The sequence below is a fragment of the Ailuropoda melanoleuca genome, chromosome 12, assembly GCF_002007445.2.
Source record: "Ailuropoda melanoleuca isolate Jingjing chromosome 12, ASM200744v2, whole genome shotgun sequence".
Classification (NCBI taxonomy): Eukaryota; Metazoa; Chordata; class Mammalia; order Carnivora; family Ursidae; genus Ailuropoda; species Ailuropoda melanoleuca.
The window spans coordinates 6,832,368-6,847,019 of NC_048229.1; positions in this window are offsets into that span (position 1 = coordinate 6,832,368).

Consider the following 14,652-nt stretch of genomic DNA (forward strand, 5'->3'; position numbering starts at 1 on the left):
GCGCGGGCCGACGGGGCCCGCCTCGGCGCCGGCCCCGGTGTGACGTCACCGGCGCGTCTCGCCCAATCGGCTGCCCTCGTCGGCCTCTTAAAGGCGCAGGGGAGCCTTTCTGCATCTAGGCGGACAAAAAAAAAAAAGCGGAGGGGGGTGGGGCGGGGAGGAAGGTCGCCGGAGGCCACGCCTTGAGGCTCCGCCCCTCGCCGGCCCCTCTGCTCCCTGCTGCCGGGGATGCTGCGGGCAGCGGTGGCCAGGTGGTGCCACTCACAAGTGTCGTGGCCTTGGAGAGGCGTTGGCAGAGCGGTGCCGTGCCGACCCCGCCCCGCACTCCCGGGAATCGCGCTGCGGGCGGGGCGGGCGCTCCACGTGGTGGGTGGGGGTGGGGCTCCTTCCTCCTCCCAGGCTCCGCTTTCTCTGGCTGGGCCTGGAACTGTGTCCTAACAGCTGGTTCCTGGTGTTGCTGAGCACAGTGGTTATGATCTCCAACTTACTGAGGAAAAGACCGAGTCTCTGAATACCAAACTGATTTTTCTAACACGGAAACAGTATCAAGAACACTTCTCACTGGGACCTTACATGCACAGAGGTGGAAACTGGCTCTGCCGAGTTAAGGCGCTCTCCAAGAGACATCACAGTCAGTACGTGGCAGAGCCTCCAGCTCCTTTAACTACAACTCCAAATATCGTCGTTACTGTTAAGATCGTAAATTTGGAGGGTGAATCAGCTCCCAAGCGATTCTGAAAGGGGAAATTCTGAGCCATAGTTTTCTTCTCTTTCAAATAGGGAGCAATTCTATGTCTAAGCAAGTTGTGTCGGTTTAAAATGATGATAAATTGCTTAGCACGGTGCCTAGCTCGGAATGAGTGCTAAAGAAATGTTCCACAGACGGAAGCAATGGAACCAACCAGACCAGAGGTACCTAGAAATTGCCAATACTCAACCACTTTGGACCTACAGAAGCAGCAATTTCGTGTGGTTCAACCTAATAGTCAGCACTTCTATAAAGCTGTCAAGGTTTCAGGGACTCAAAGCCAGCCTGGGGTGTGGGCCATGTTGGGAAGATAAGGGATGACAGGGCATCAAGAGAGGGAAAGAGGCACTTGGCCAAAAGCACCTATTCTAGTCCCCTGAGCGTCCTCCATAGCTTCTGTGCTCTGCTTTCTGAAACCAGTTTCACTTCCAGATTTGGGTGGACACTGAGCACCCTGCCCCACCCTCTTCCTGACAAGGGCCCCTGGAAGGGCAGAGTGCTCAGAGAGAAAGTGAAAAAGGGCTCTTACCAAAGTGGCTGTGCATCCTCCTTCCCCAGACGTCTCCAAAGAGGGATAGGCAAAGGGACTGGCAGCTTCAAGTGTGAGTTTCAGGTCTTCCCCTTGCCCAGAGCAGCGCTCCCAAGGCTGGTTGCAGATGTCTACAAGGCCACCCTTTGACTTGCCTTTCTTCATCTGAAGACTTTTCTCCTTGGGAAACTCTTAAATTCCTGCATTTGATGCAGGAATTCCACTTTAGAATTTGATCCTTGGATTGTAGCATCACTGAACATTAGAAACAACGTAATGTCTGACAAGAGGGAATTCATTGAATATATCATGGCTCCAAATGGAATGAAACACTACATTTTTGGGGGGGAGGTGGGGCAGAGAGAGAGAATCTCAAGCAGACTCCCCTCTGAGCACAGAGTCCTGACAGAGGGCTTGATCTGAGGACCCTGAGATCATGACCTGAGCTGAAACTAAGAGTCAGTGGCTCAACCGACTCAGCCACCCAGACACCCCTGAAACACGGACATATTAAATGAAGCAAATATTACTGACATGAAAAGATGCCCGTGATATATTGTTGGGTGGAAAACCAACTTTTAAAAAGTTATCAGTGTCAGTATTGATATCAATTTCAAACCAATACTAACAAAATCACGTGTGTGTGTGTGTGTGTGTGTGTGTGTGTGTGTGTAAGTGCACCATAACTTTCACACCAGTTATCTCTGGGTGGAGTGATTCTTATTTTCTTCTTTATGCTTATTTGTATTTTCTAATTTCCAAAAGAAACAATACTTACTCATATATCTTTTTTTTTTTTAATGTACTCTTTATTTCTCTTTGGTCTCTTAGCACAAAAGACATCCTTGTGGGAGGATGTATGCTTTATTTTTTTAATTTAAAAAAGCAAACATCAATTCCCTAGGAGGACAGAACCTCTCTAAAGGCTGATGTTGCGAACTGGCAACCCATGGGCCATATGCAGTGCACAGACATGCTTCGTTTAATCAACACCATAGATTCTTAAAGATTATATTAGAGAAAAAAAAAAAGACTGGAGGAAAACACAGTTTAAAAGGCAGGAAGCAGAGAATTACCAAGAGTGAGATCTGGAAGGTGCAAAAAGCAATCAATGGCTAGAGGGAGAAGGTCTTGGGGGCAGTTTACCAGGACATGTGGAAATGATTGCAGAGAATCTAGCCTGAGGGGCCCCAACTTCCTTCCTGCAGAGTAGCAAGCAGCAACAGCCACGTGCAGAGGGACATGCAGGGCAGTGCTCCAGGGGAGCTAACAACTCCCACGAAGGACAGAGAGCTCCTACACCCAGCAAACCACAAGAACACAGAACCTCGTAAGGACAGCCATCTCTCCCCGAAAAATCAGAAACACTCCATCAAATCAACAATCAGGCAAATAGGAATTCCCAAACACAGAGTATTACAGACCAGGAAAACTCAGCCAGCAAGCAGTTAAAGAAAGCCAGCACTCTGGAAGAAAGCTACCTGAGAACTAACAAGTAAGGGGGAAGTTAACAGAACAAACAGAAGACTTTAAAAATAATTAATAGCTCTAGAAAAAAATGTGGAAGATTTTGCACCCATCAAGCAAAAACTCATTTTAGCTTCTTTGTTAAAAGAAGCAAAAAGAGGTCTTGGAAAATAAATATGAATATTTTTTTTTAAAAGCAGAGTTGAAAGCAAAATGAATATGGCTGGACAACACAGTAGTAAGCTAAAAGATTAAAACAGAATTTCTCCTGGAAATTCTAAAAGGACAAAGAGAAGGTAAATGACATGGAGTATACATTCAAAAGTTCCGGCACCTGCCTAATAGTTCCAGAAAGAAAGAAGAAAGTGAAAGAGAGAGGGGAAACATAGAAAAAATAACCAGAGCAGCAATGAAAGAAAAACTTCCAGTGCTTAAAAACAAAAACCTTCTGTATGGATCAATACAGGCTGATTGTGCTGTGATAACAAACCACACCCAAATCTCAACGGCTAAAAACCACAAAGGTGTGTTTTCTCATTCTAGCTACCTATCTTTTGGCTACGTGTCTGTCACAGGTCAGCAGTGGGCTCTGCTGGTTGTAGTCACTCTAAGACTCAGGCTGGCAGGAATGTTGCCCATCACTGTGGCAGAAAGGAAGAGAAAGCTCAGTGGGTCTCACATTAACGGTTCAATGGTCCAGCCCAGAAGCGATATGTACTCACCAGTCATGGCCTAGAACTCATCACATGGCCTCACCCAATCACTAAGGAGCCAGGAAGTACAATCTGAGCATATGACTGGAACTATTTAGTGAATAGAACTGATGCGTAATGATCAGTTATACCTTTGGTTTCCATTAATGGGATACTATAGATGACTGTCAAAAGCATTATGCTAGGTAAAAGAATTCAGACTTAGAAGACCATATATTGTTTGATACCAGTTATTTATATGACATCTGTAAGAGGCAAAATGATAGGGATCAGAAAAGCCAGATCAGTGGTTGCCAGAAGCTTGTGGGGAGGAAACTAACTGCAAAAAGGAACAAGAGAACTATTTGTGGTGATGAAAATACTCTCCCTTGATTATGGTGGCGCTTATATGACTGTGTAAGTTTCTCAAAAGTCATAGAAATGTATGCCTGAAAAGAGTGAATTTTACTATGTGTAATTTTAGCTCAATAAATCTTGGAAGATAAAAGGTTAAATAAATGGCTTTTTCATTCATAGGATATTTGAAGGAATTACTGGAGGTTATTCTTCAGCAAAGCAAAAATTAAATTCAAGTAAATAGAGTACAAGAAACAGTGTAGAGCAAAAAAATAAAATAAAACTTAAACTTGAATTTTTAAAATTATGATTTTTAGAAGATTTTTATAAAAATAAAATATTAAAAATAGAGTTTTTAAAAACAAATCATGTTAGAAGTCTTATAATCAAAAATAGCAGTCCCCTATCTGGCCCCCACACACCCATGCCATGCCTCTTATTAACTGACAGCACTACCCACCTCTTCCCAGAGGTAATCCCTTTCACATTTTTAGTTATTACTTCTAGTATTTATCTTCAAATTTTAAAAAAACCAAAAACCTCTCTCACTATACATATTCTAAAATCATCAACTTCAGATATCATCTATTGACTTACGTTGGAATGATTTTACTTGGAGCACCTGGGTGGCTCAGTCGGTTGAGCATCTGCCTTCAGTTCAGGTCATGATCCCAGGGTCCTGGGATTGAGCCCCGAGTTGGGGGCTCACTGGAATCTGCTTCTCCCTCTGCCTCTGCCCCTCCTTCCCACTTGTGCTCGCTCATGCACACACACTCTCTCTCTATCTCAAATAAATTCATTAAGTAAAAAATTAAATTATTCAAAAAAGAATGATTCTACTTTATTTTGTTATACACCTCTTTCCTCCCCCATTTTACTAATACAGTTAAGTTATATTTTGTTAAATTCATATTCAATATTTTTATTATTTTGGCCACAAAATTATTTTATATTACTTATTTTTATTTTGTTTTGTTTTGTTTTATTTTATTTTTTATTTTTAAGATTTTATTTATTTATTTGACAGAGATAGAGACAGCCAGAGAGAGAGGGAACACAAGCAGGGGGAGTGGGAGAGGAAGAAGCAGGCTCACAGCGGAGGGGCCCGATGTGGGGCTCGATCCCAGAATGCCGGGATCACGCCCTGAGCCGAAGGCAGACGCTTAACCACTGTGCCACCCAGGCGCCCCTGTTTTATTTTATTTTTTAGAGGGAGAGGGAGAATGTGTGCATGTGCACACAAGCAGGGGGAGAGGGAGAGAGAGAATCTTAAGCAGGCTCCACACCCAGCACAGAGCCCAACTCATGGCTTGATCTCATGACCCTGAGATTGTGATCTGAGCCAAAACCAAGTGTTGGATGCTTAACCGACTGAGCCACCCAGGCGCCCCTGGCCACAAAATTATTGTGCACTATAATTTCTTTTCCTTGTTTCTTTGAACAAGAAATCGTTGAAATTTTTGTTTTTCCTGGAGTTAACAATTGCCTCACTTTTCCCCCATTTGTTTAGCTTTCTTTGAACCTATGGTTTAAGTCTTCCCATACCATCCAGTAGTTTTGTTAAATATATCTCAATACAATTTTGACAGACTCGACCCTGTCAGATTTTATCAGCCTCAATTTTTCCCACTGAAGTCCTTTGTCCTAACAACATGGCTTGATTGTTGTCTAGGCTTACTGCATAGCTATTGCACTGGGACCTCCCTTTCCTAAGCTCTGTATGGTGCTTTGGATCCCCTTTCATTGGTTTTTACAATTGCTTGTCAGACCCCAGCCACCAATATGGTGAAGCAGATCAAGAGCAAGTATGCTTTTCAGGCAGGAGATAAACTTGTAGCAGTGGACTTCTGTTCACCTGTTGTGGGCCTTGCAAAATGATCAAGCCTTTCTTCATTCCTTCTCTGAAAAGTGTTCCAACGTGATGTTCCTTGAAGCAGATGTGAATGACTGACTGCCGGGATGTTGCTTCAGAGTGTGAAGGCAAATGCATGCCAACCTTCCAGTTTGTTTAAAAAAGGACAAAAGGTGGGTGGATTTTCTGGAGTTAATAAGGAAAAGCTTGAAGAATGAATTAATCTAATCATGTTTGCTTCAGCATAACCAGCCATTGCCTGTTTAAAATTTACAATTTTGGGGTGGGGGGAGCCTGGGTGGCTCAGTCAGTTAAGTGTCTGCCTTCAGCTTGGGTTGTGATCCCAGGATCCTGGGACTGAGACCCATATTGGGCTTCCTGCTCAATGGGGAGTCTGCTTCTCCCTCTGCCCCTCCCCTCCACTCATTCTCTCTCTCTGTCTCTCTCTCTAGTAAATAAATACAATCTTAAAAAAACTTATAATTTTTTCATTTATTCAAAGGAAATATCAAGCATGAAGACTATATACCCAACTACCCTCTGATTATAAGTGACAATAAAACATCAATTCTACCTTTTATAAAAAAGAAACACACAAATATATTTCCTGGACCCCTTGTCTTTGTCTGTCTTGGTGTACTTGCTTGTTTCATAGGAGTACATCCTCCAGTAGCCTCTGCAGAAAGGTCATGGGAAGCAGAATTTTGGGGGATTTGCACATCTAAAAGTGAATTTATTTTACCTGCACATTTGTTTGATAGTTTGGCTGGGTAAAAAAATGAAGGTGAAAAATCATTTGCCCTCTGAATTTGAAAGATATTGCTCCACTATCTTGTAGCCTCTGATATTGTTTTTGAGGCATCCAATATCATTCTTTTGTGTTTGTTTAAGATTTATTTATTTATTTATTTATTTGAGAGAGAGAGAGAAAGAGTGGGTTGGGGGAGGGCCAGAGGGAGAAGGAGAGAGAAAATCTCAAGCAGACTCCCCACTGAGCATGGACCCCCCCCCCAACACAGGACTAGATCTCACAACCCTGAGATCATGACCTGAGCCAAAATTAAGAGTCAGACACTTAGCTGACTGAACCACAGGTGCCCCTCCAATGCCATTCCTATATTGTTGTGTTTTGTTTTGCTTTTGTTTTTTTCCTCCTGTGACCTGTTTTTCTCTCTAGGAGCCTTAGAATCTTCTGTCATTAATGTTCTAAATTTTATGATCATGTGTCTTGGTGTGAGTCCCCTTATAATGAATGAGGTTGGGCACTCTGTGGGCTCTTTTATTTTTTTTTTAAGATTTTGTTTATTCATTTTAGAGAGAGAGAGGGCATGCGGGCAGGGGAGGAGCAGAGGGAGAGGGAGAAAGAATCTGATGCGGATTCTGCACTGAGTGTGGAACCTGACGCAGGTTCAATCCCACACCCATGAGATTGTGACCTGAGCCAAAACCGAGAGTTAGGTGCTCAACTGATTGAGCCACCCAGGCACCCCTCTGTGGGCACTTTTAACCTGAAGTTTTGTGTCATTATGTGAGGGATATTTTGTTATATTATATAATTGATTATTTTCTCCCTCTCATTTTTCCTGTTCTCTCTTTCTGGAACTTCTATTAGATATTGGAACTATTGGATCAATTCTCTGATTTTATTGTATTTTCTGATTTTTGTCTCTCTGACCTACTTTTAGGGGAATTTCACCAAAATTTTAACTTATGCCACATTAAAACTCTTTTTCTTAGAGGTCTTTCTTATTTTTGGAGTGTTATTTCTCTATAGAGAGAGCACCCAGTGCCTGTTTCAAAGATGGAATCTCATCTCATCTAAGAATATTACTTTGAGTTTATTTGAAATTATCTTTTGCTCCCTGAATTGTTTATGTTTCTTTTTCTTCTTTTTTCCATTGGTTTGTTTTGAACTCTCTCTTCTTGAGGGAAGCTTTCCTCAAAACTCTGGATGCCCATTAGAATGACCACTAGGATCAGCGTGCATGGCAGGAACTTGGCTCATCAAGTGGTGAGTCAGTGGGTGGCCAGGGAGCTTTTAGGTTAGAGACTCCTACATGTCACAATCTGGAGGTCTTTGCTCTGAGTGGTTCAGATTGCACAGATGAGCTCCAGTTGCCTTCTGGGAAAGGATAAGCCTGGCTACTGAATCTTTGGAGCAAGGCCAGGGAAGGGGGCAGTGGCCTTGCTGTTCATCTGTCCACTGCCACCAAACTCTCTGCCTGCGGCTTCTGGCGGCTCACTCCCTGCACTGCTCCATGCTACTGCCCATGGGTCTGGAGCCTCTCTCATGTAATTTCTCCAGATGCTAGACCTCCTGTCTCCAGAGGAAGGGAGAGAGGGTGGTTAGCTGAGACTGAGCAACCTAGAGGTCTGTTTCATAGACAGACTTTCACCCCAGCCCCGTTTTAGTCCCCTGCTCTCTGCAGCAGCTGATGCATCCAGTTCCTGATTCTTTCCGGGGTTGCGGGAGAGGACTGGCTTGCCTCTCACTAGATTCTACTTCTCCAGCACTCGGGTCGGATCTTTCTCCACCTTGCAGAGCTCATTCGCACTTCTCATCCTCCTTTCCACTTTGTATACTGCCGTTTGGGGCTACAGATGTTGTCTTGTTTAACTAAATGTGGGTTTGTCGCTTCTGCTTCTTGTTTTCTTGGACTTTGGGGGTGATTTTGGCGGAAAAGAAAGGGGTGAACGTGCCATTATTTTACAGTAACAAAAACATCTAGACAGGTTTTTTTTTCTTAATTTGGCTGGTTTGCTGATGTCTAAAAAATTATATTTCATATAAACATGAGAATGTTAGAATTTTCTTGAACTATCAGAAGGTCTGACAACACTGGGCCCTTATCATTTCCACCTGGTAGCAGCTGGAGCTCAGGAGCAACTGTCCCCTTTAGACACAGCATGGGTGCCCCATTTCCCGCAGTTGCCACCACTCCCGATTGTCCCAGTGTGCCTTTGCTTCTTTACATTACCTGCCCGGCTCCTGTAGGCATTTGAGTTCGCATTCCCTGCCAAGCCTCTTCATCAGCTGTGTGCCTCTCAGGGGAACAAGTTAGTGGGAACTCTTCCCTACTACGGCTGTGGGGAGAAGACAGCCACGGGAGAGGGGAGGGCTGCAGAAGGAAGAACATGTTAGGGGTCAGACCAAGGTGGGGAGGAAATTGAAGAAAGCAAGAGAGCTCTGGGGACAAAACTTTCACAATTTAGGATGATTAATGCCCACTTCCTGGGGTTGATGTGAGGATTGAGTGACTCAATGTGTGAAGTACTTCAAACAGTGCCCGACATCTAGTATGCCATGTTGGCTTATTATTATTTTTATTCGTTTGGTTTGGTTGGGGTATCATTTACTACAGGAAAGCTCTCTCTTTAGTGTACAGTTCCATGAATTTTAACAAACATATATAGTCACGTAATCACCACTGCGATCAAGATGTGGGATGTTTCTGGTACCCTACCCGCCTCCACACACACAGAGGTTTCCCTCATACCCCTTCCTTCCACCCCAGCCCCCGGCAACCACAGATATGCTCTTGTCCCTACTGTTCTGCTCTTTCCAGAATGCCATACAAATGGAATCTTTCAGTACATAGCCTTGAGTCTGGCTTCTTTCATTTAGCAAATGTATCTGAGATTCTTCCCTATTCTTCAGTGTCTCTGTAGTTATGCCTGTTGTTTATTTCTTTTCTTTTTTTAAGAAGGATTTTGTATGTTTATTTGAGAGAGAGAGAGAGAGCACAAGCGGGGGAAGGTCAGAGGGAGAAGCAGACTCCCCACTGAGCAGGGATCCTGATGTGGGGTTCAATCCCGGGACTCTGGGATCATGACCCCAGCTGAAGGCAGACGCTTAATTGACTGAGCCACCCAGGCGCCCCTGTTTAAAAAAAAAAAAATAGGGGCGCCTGGGTGGCTCAGCCATTAAGCGTCTACCTTCGGCTCAGGTCATGATCCCAGGGTCCTGGGATTGAGCCCCGCATCGGGCTCCCTGCATCGGGCTCCCTGCTCGGCAGGAAGCCTGCTTCTCCCTCTCACACTCCCCCTGCTTGTGTTCCCTCTCTCACTGTCTCTCTCTGTCAAATGAATAAATAAAATCTCTAAAAAATTATTTAGGGAAGCCCGGGTGGCTCAGTCTAAGTGTCTGCCTTAGGCTGGGGTCATGGCACGATCCCAGGATCCTGGGATCAAGCCCCACATTGGGCTTCCTTCTCAGTGGGGAGTCTCTCCTTCTCCCTCTGCCCCTTCTCATGTGCCTTCTCTCTCTCTCTCACTCACTCTCTCAAACAAATTTTAAAGATTTTAGAAGATTTATTTATTAATTTTAGAGACAGAACATGAGCAGGGGTAGAGGGAGAGAGAGAGAGAGAGATTGAGAATCCTAAAGCAGACTCCCCACCCAGTGCAGAGCCCAACACAGGGCTCAATCCCAGGACCGTGAGATCATGACCTGAGCCAAAATCACGAGTCAGCCACTTGACCGACTGAACCACTCAGGCACCCTATTCCTGCTTATTTCTGAGGAGGATTTCGTATTATGAGCACACCACTTGGCCATCGAAGGCCATTTTAGTTGTTTCCAGCTTGGGGTGGTTACATAAATAAGGCAACTCTAAACATTCATGCACAGGCTTTTGGACATTTTAATTTCTCTTGGATAAATATATGTAGGAGTGGGACTTCTGGGCAGTACTGTACGTTGATGTTTAACTTTATAAGAATCTGCCAAACTGTTTTCCAAACGTCCTTACCCTTTTAGCTCCCACCGGCAGTGTCGGACGGCAGGAGGGGCCTGGCTGCTCCGCACCCTTGAAGGCACTCGGTGTGGTCTGTCTTCTCAGCTACTCCGTGGGAGTGCACTGGCGCCTCACCGTGCTTTGGACTTGCATTTCCCTAATAACTAACGATGTTCAGCCTCTTTCATGCACTCGTCTGCTTCCTATCTATTTTCTTTGATGAAATGTCTATGCCAATATTTTGCTAGGTTTCCTCCTCCCCCTTCCTCCTTCTACTTTCTTCTTCTTCTTCTTTGGGCATGGGTGTTTCCTTTCTTATTATTGACTCTTGGGAGTTCTTTATATATTCTAGACACAAGTCCTTTATCAGATATGTGTTTGGCCAAGGTTGTCTGCCAGTCTGTGGTTTGTGTTCTCATAACAGTGTCTTTAGCAGAGCAGAAGTTTTGAATTTTGATGAAGTCCAATTTTATTAACTTTTTCTTTCACGGTTAATGCTTTGACATCATGTTCAAAAAAGCTCTCCCTAAACCCAGTCACAAAGATTTTCTTCTATGTTTTCTTCTAGAATTTTTGGAGTTACATTTTGGTCTAAGATCCATTTTGAGTGAATTTTGCTATAAGGTCCAGGGGATGGACTGAGGTTCATTCCTTTTGCAGGTGGATGTCCAATTGTTCCAGCATCGACCATTAAATATTTGCAATGAGTATTAACACTATCAGGATTCCCAGCGTTCTGGGGGCCAGCAGTCAGCAAGAGGGCATCGTGGTCCCACTGTCCCTCCAGTCGAACAGCTGGGGATGGCTGCAGTTCTTTGCTGGCAAAGGAACTAGTTTCAGGTCGCTTTACCTCCTCTCTCTCTTCCTGAAATCTCTTGCATAAAACAAACCATGAAAGGGCAGGGGTGGCTTAGTGGTCTGGCAACGTCCCTTTGAAAATAAACAAGTGCAGAAACTGAAAGCCAAGGGCCATCTCTGGGGACTACTTGGAGAAACAGTTTGGGGCCGGTGCATCCGCTGCGCGTGGCTCTCCTGCCCCCGCCGGAGGCAAGTCGGATATGGCAAAGCCAAACAGGATCCTGATTGCTTCAGATGTCACCCCTGGCCAGGGAGACCACCCCCACCTCCAGGCCTTTGCAGAGAGGCCACGCTGGTGGGGAGTATCTAATCGTGGGGGAAGCCGGAAGAGGTCCAGGCTAAACGGCCCTCACTGTTTGCACAATCAGCCTCATGCATCTATGGAGTGGTGACCTCTGTTTTATAGATAGGGAAACTGAGGCAGGGGGAGCTCTGTGTGTGTGTGTGCGCCTGTGTGCACGCACAAAGAAATAGATGAGTATGAATTTGGGATTTTGGGAGGACAGCTTTATTGAGGTATGACTTACATCCCATAACATTTCACCCACTTGAAGCATACAACTTGATGAGTTTTAAAGAAATTCACACAGGTGTGTGATCCTGACCACAATCCAGTGTTAGAATATTTCCAGGGGCGCCTGGGTGGCACAGCGGTTAAGCGTCTGCCTTCGGCTCAGGGCGTGATCCCGGTGTTACGGGATAGAGCCCCACATCAGGCTCCTCCGCTGTGAGCCTGCTTCTTCCTCTCCCACTCCCCCTGCTTGTGTTCCCTCTCTCGCTGGCTGTCTCTATCTCTGTCGAATGAATAAATAAATAAAATCTTTAAAAAAAAATATTTCCAGCATGTCCTGCCCTTTTGCAGTCCATCCTTGTTGCTCCCAGTCCCTGACAACCCGGGCTTTACCTTCCGTCACCAGAGTTTTGCTTTCTAGAAAGTTCATGCAAATGGAATCAAGCAGTGTGTAGTCACGGTGGGATTTCAAGCCAGAATCTAACATGGAAGCCAGAGAGCCAGGACCACAAGCACACCATTACCAAATGCTTTCCTCACCTGCCGTGTCTCCAAACCTGCACATCTTCCAAATGAGGCTACACAGGGGTCCCCCTCTCAGGGTTGAGGCCGGGGTGAGATGAGATCATGGGGGTCCAATTTCTTGCATAGTCATCATACTCCATGGAAACTGGAAACAGACCGAATGGCCAGCAGCCGGAGAGTACCTTGTTGTGTCTTCGCCCTATGGAATCTTCTCTAGCAAGGGGAACAGACTCCAATGATGTGCAACCATATCGATAAAGCTCGCAAACATCACATTGAGTGGAAGAATCCAGATACAAAAAAGCACATCCTGTGATTCCATGAACGGAAATGTCAAACCCAGGCAAAACGCCCTGTGCAAACAGAAGTAGGGAGAGCGGTTGCCCTTTGGGGGTAGTGACTGGAAGGGATAGCAGGGGGGCTATGCAGCGGTATTCAGTGTGGGCAAGCTCATTGAGCTGCACCATTACGTGGCGATAAACACTCCAGAAAAGTCTTGCATGGTGCCTGGCACATAGCAGGGAATTACTATTCTTGTTCTTTCACCTACATGGTGTTTCCATGGGAAAGAGTGGTCCACTCCAGGGGTTGGCAAACTTCTTCTGTAAAGGGCTAGATAATAAATATTTTTGACTCTGCAAACCATACAGCCTCTGTAGCAACGATTCACCTTTGCTGTTGTATCGAGAAAACATCCAGGGATGATATGTAAGTGAACCGGCATGGCTGTGTTCCAGTAATACTTTATCTACAAAAACAGGTTGTGGGCTGGATTTGCTGACCCCTCATCTAGTGAAAGGCTGAATTCCAAAGCCCCCTTCACTGAGTCCCTGTTCCGTCCCTTCCCTGGCCCCCGTTTTCCTATCTGTATAATGGGAAGGCTGGTTTCTGCTCTAAACTACCACACAGAGGTCAAATGAGCTCATAAGCGAGGGAGCCCTGAGGGAGAAAAGAGCAGGAATTAACAGTCTCTTGAGATTCTTTGGTGCAAAGCAAATTGCTATTTCTGCCAAGGTCTGAAGACAGGAAGCCATTGGCCCCAAGTCACCCAGTGCATCTTTGGGGACCAGTGTCCCAGGGGTATCCTGGAGGGAGTCAGAACCCACAGGCCTGGCACCACATCCTGGTCCTTGCCCCCCAGAGGCTTTTCTCTCAAGAGCCTATGGAGGAAGAACAGTGGTGAAGAAGGAAGGCTGGAAAACTGAGTCCCCAGTGGGCTGTTCCTCTGAGACCCAGGGCCCCAAAGTTCCCCACTTGGGCCTGCTTTACTGAGCAGCTAGCGAGTGCAACAGGGATGTGTCCTCAAATCTCCTCAGCCAGGAGTGTCTTCCCTTCTTCCTGTCTTCTGACAGGCTTCTACTCATCCTACAAGGCACAGTTCAGGCTATCCTGGGTGGATAACCCCCAGGGTCAATCATTTGGGGAAGAGGCTGGTCTTCAGAGGGTCAAGTATAACTCAGAAGGCAAGCCCAAAGCAGCTGGGGTTGGTCAATTCTTGCCTCTCCCTGTGCCTCATTCTCTAGGAGTAGGACATCTGGAGTCTAGACATGATCGAAGATAGTGACTATAATAGCAATAACAGTAGCAGCTAACATTTATTAAGATTTCCTACATGCCAGGACCTGTCCCAAGCACTTCAATTCATTTAATCCTTGTAACAACCCGAGTAGGCACTATTAGTTTTCCCACTTTATAGATGAGAAACTGGGGCCCAGAGAGGTTAAGACTCTTACCTGAGGTGACACAGCTCTGAAGTGCTGGAGCTCTGAGGATGACAGCACTGGCTGTTTCAGAAATCCAAAACGGGTCCATGTTATCCTGTTTATTTCCTTTTCTTGAACTCTGAGTCATCTAAGTCCTTGTCACATGGGAGCATTAAAAGGGGGAAGTTGGGAGTGGGGAGAGAGAGACACTCTCTCCAAGGGAATGACACCGTCAGGAGTCAGAGCTACCATACGGGCAACCACCCCTCGTCTGGATTCATCCAGGACACTCTCTAAGCCCTGGGACAGACAGCTCGGGCTCATGTGGGAGAAGACCCAGGGAAAACGGACCTAAACCATCGAGGGCATGTATCGAATCACAGGATTGAGAAGTTCAGGAGGAGGGCTGGCTTCAGGGCCCGCTGGGGCCGAGTGTTCAAATGCAGCTCTCAGGAAGCTCCAACTCCCATCTTTCCACTTGTCCTTGTCACTTCTTTCTCAAGCAGGACTCTCCCAACATTGCTGCAAAGGTGGCCCTCTAGGGAATTCCCTAGTGACTACTTTAGGACTCTTTCCCAGCAGTTCCCACAGAAATCCCAGGGCTGACTCTCACTGGGCCCGGTCGGTTCATGTAGCCATCCCTGAACCAACCATGGCCAGGGGGAGGGACCGTG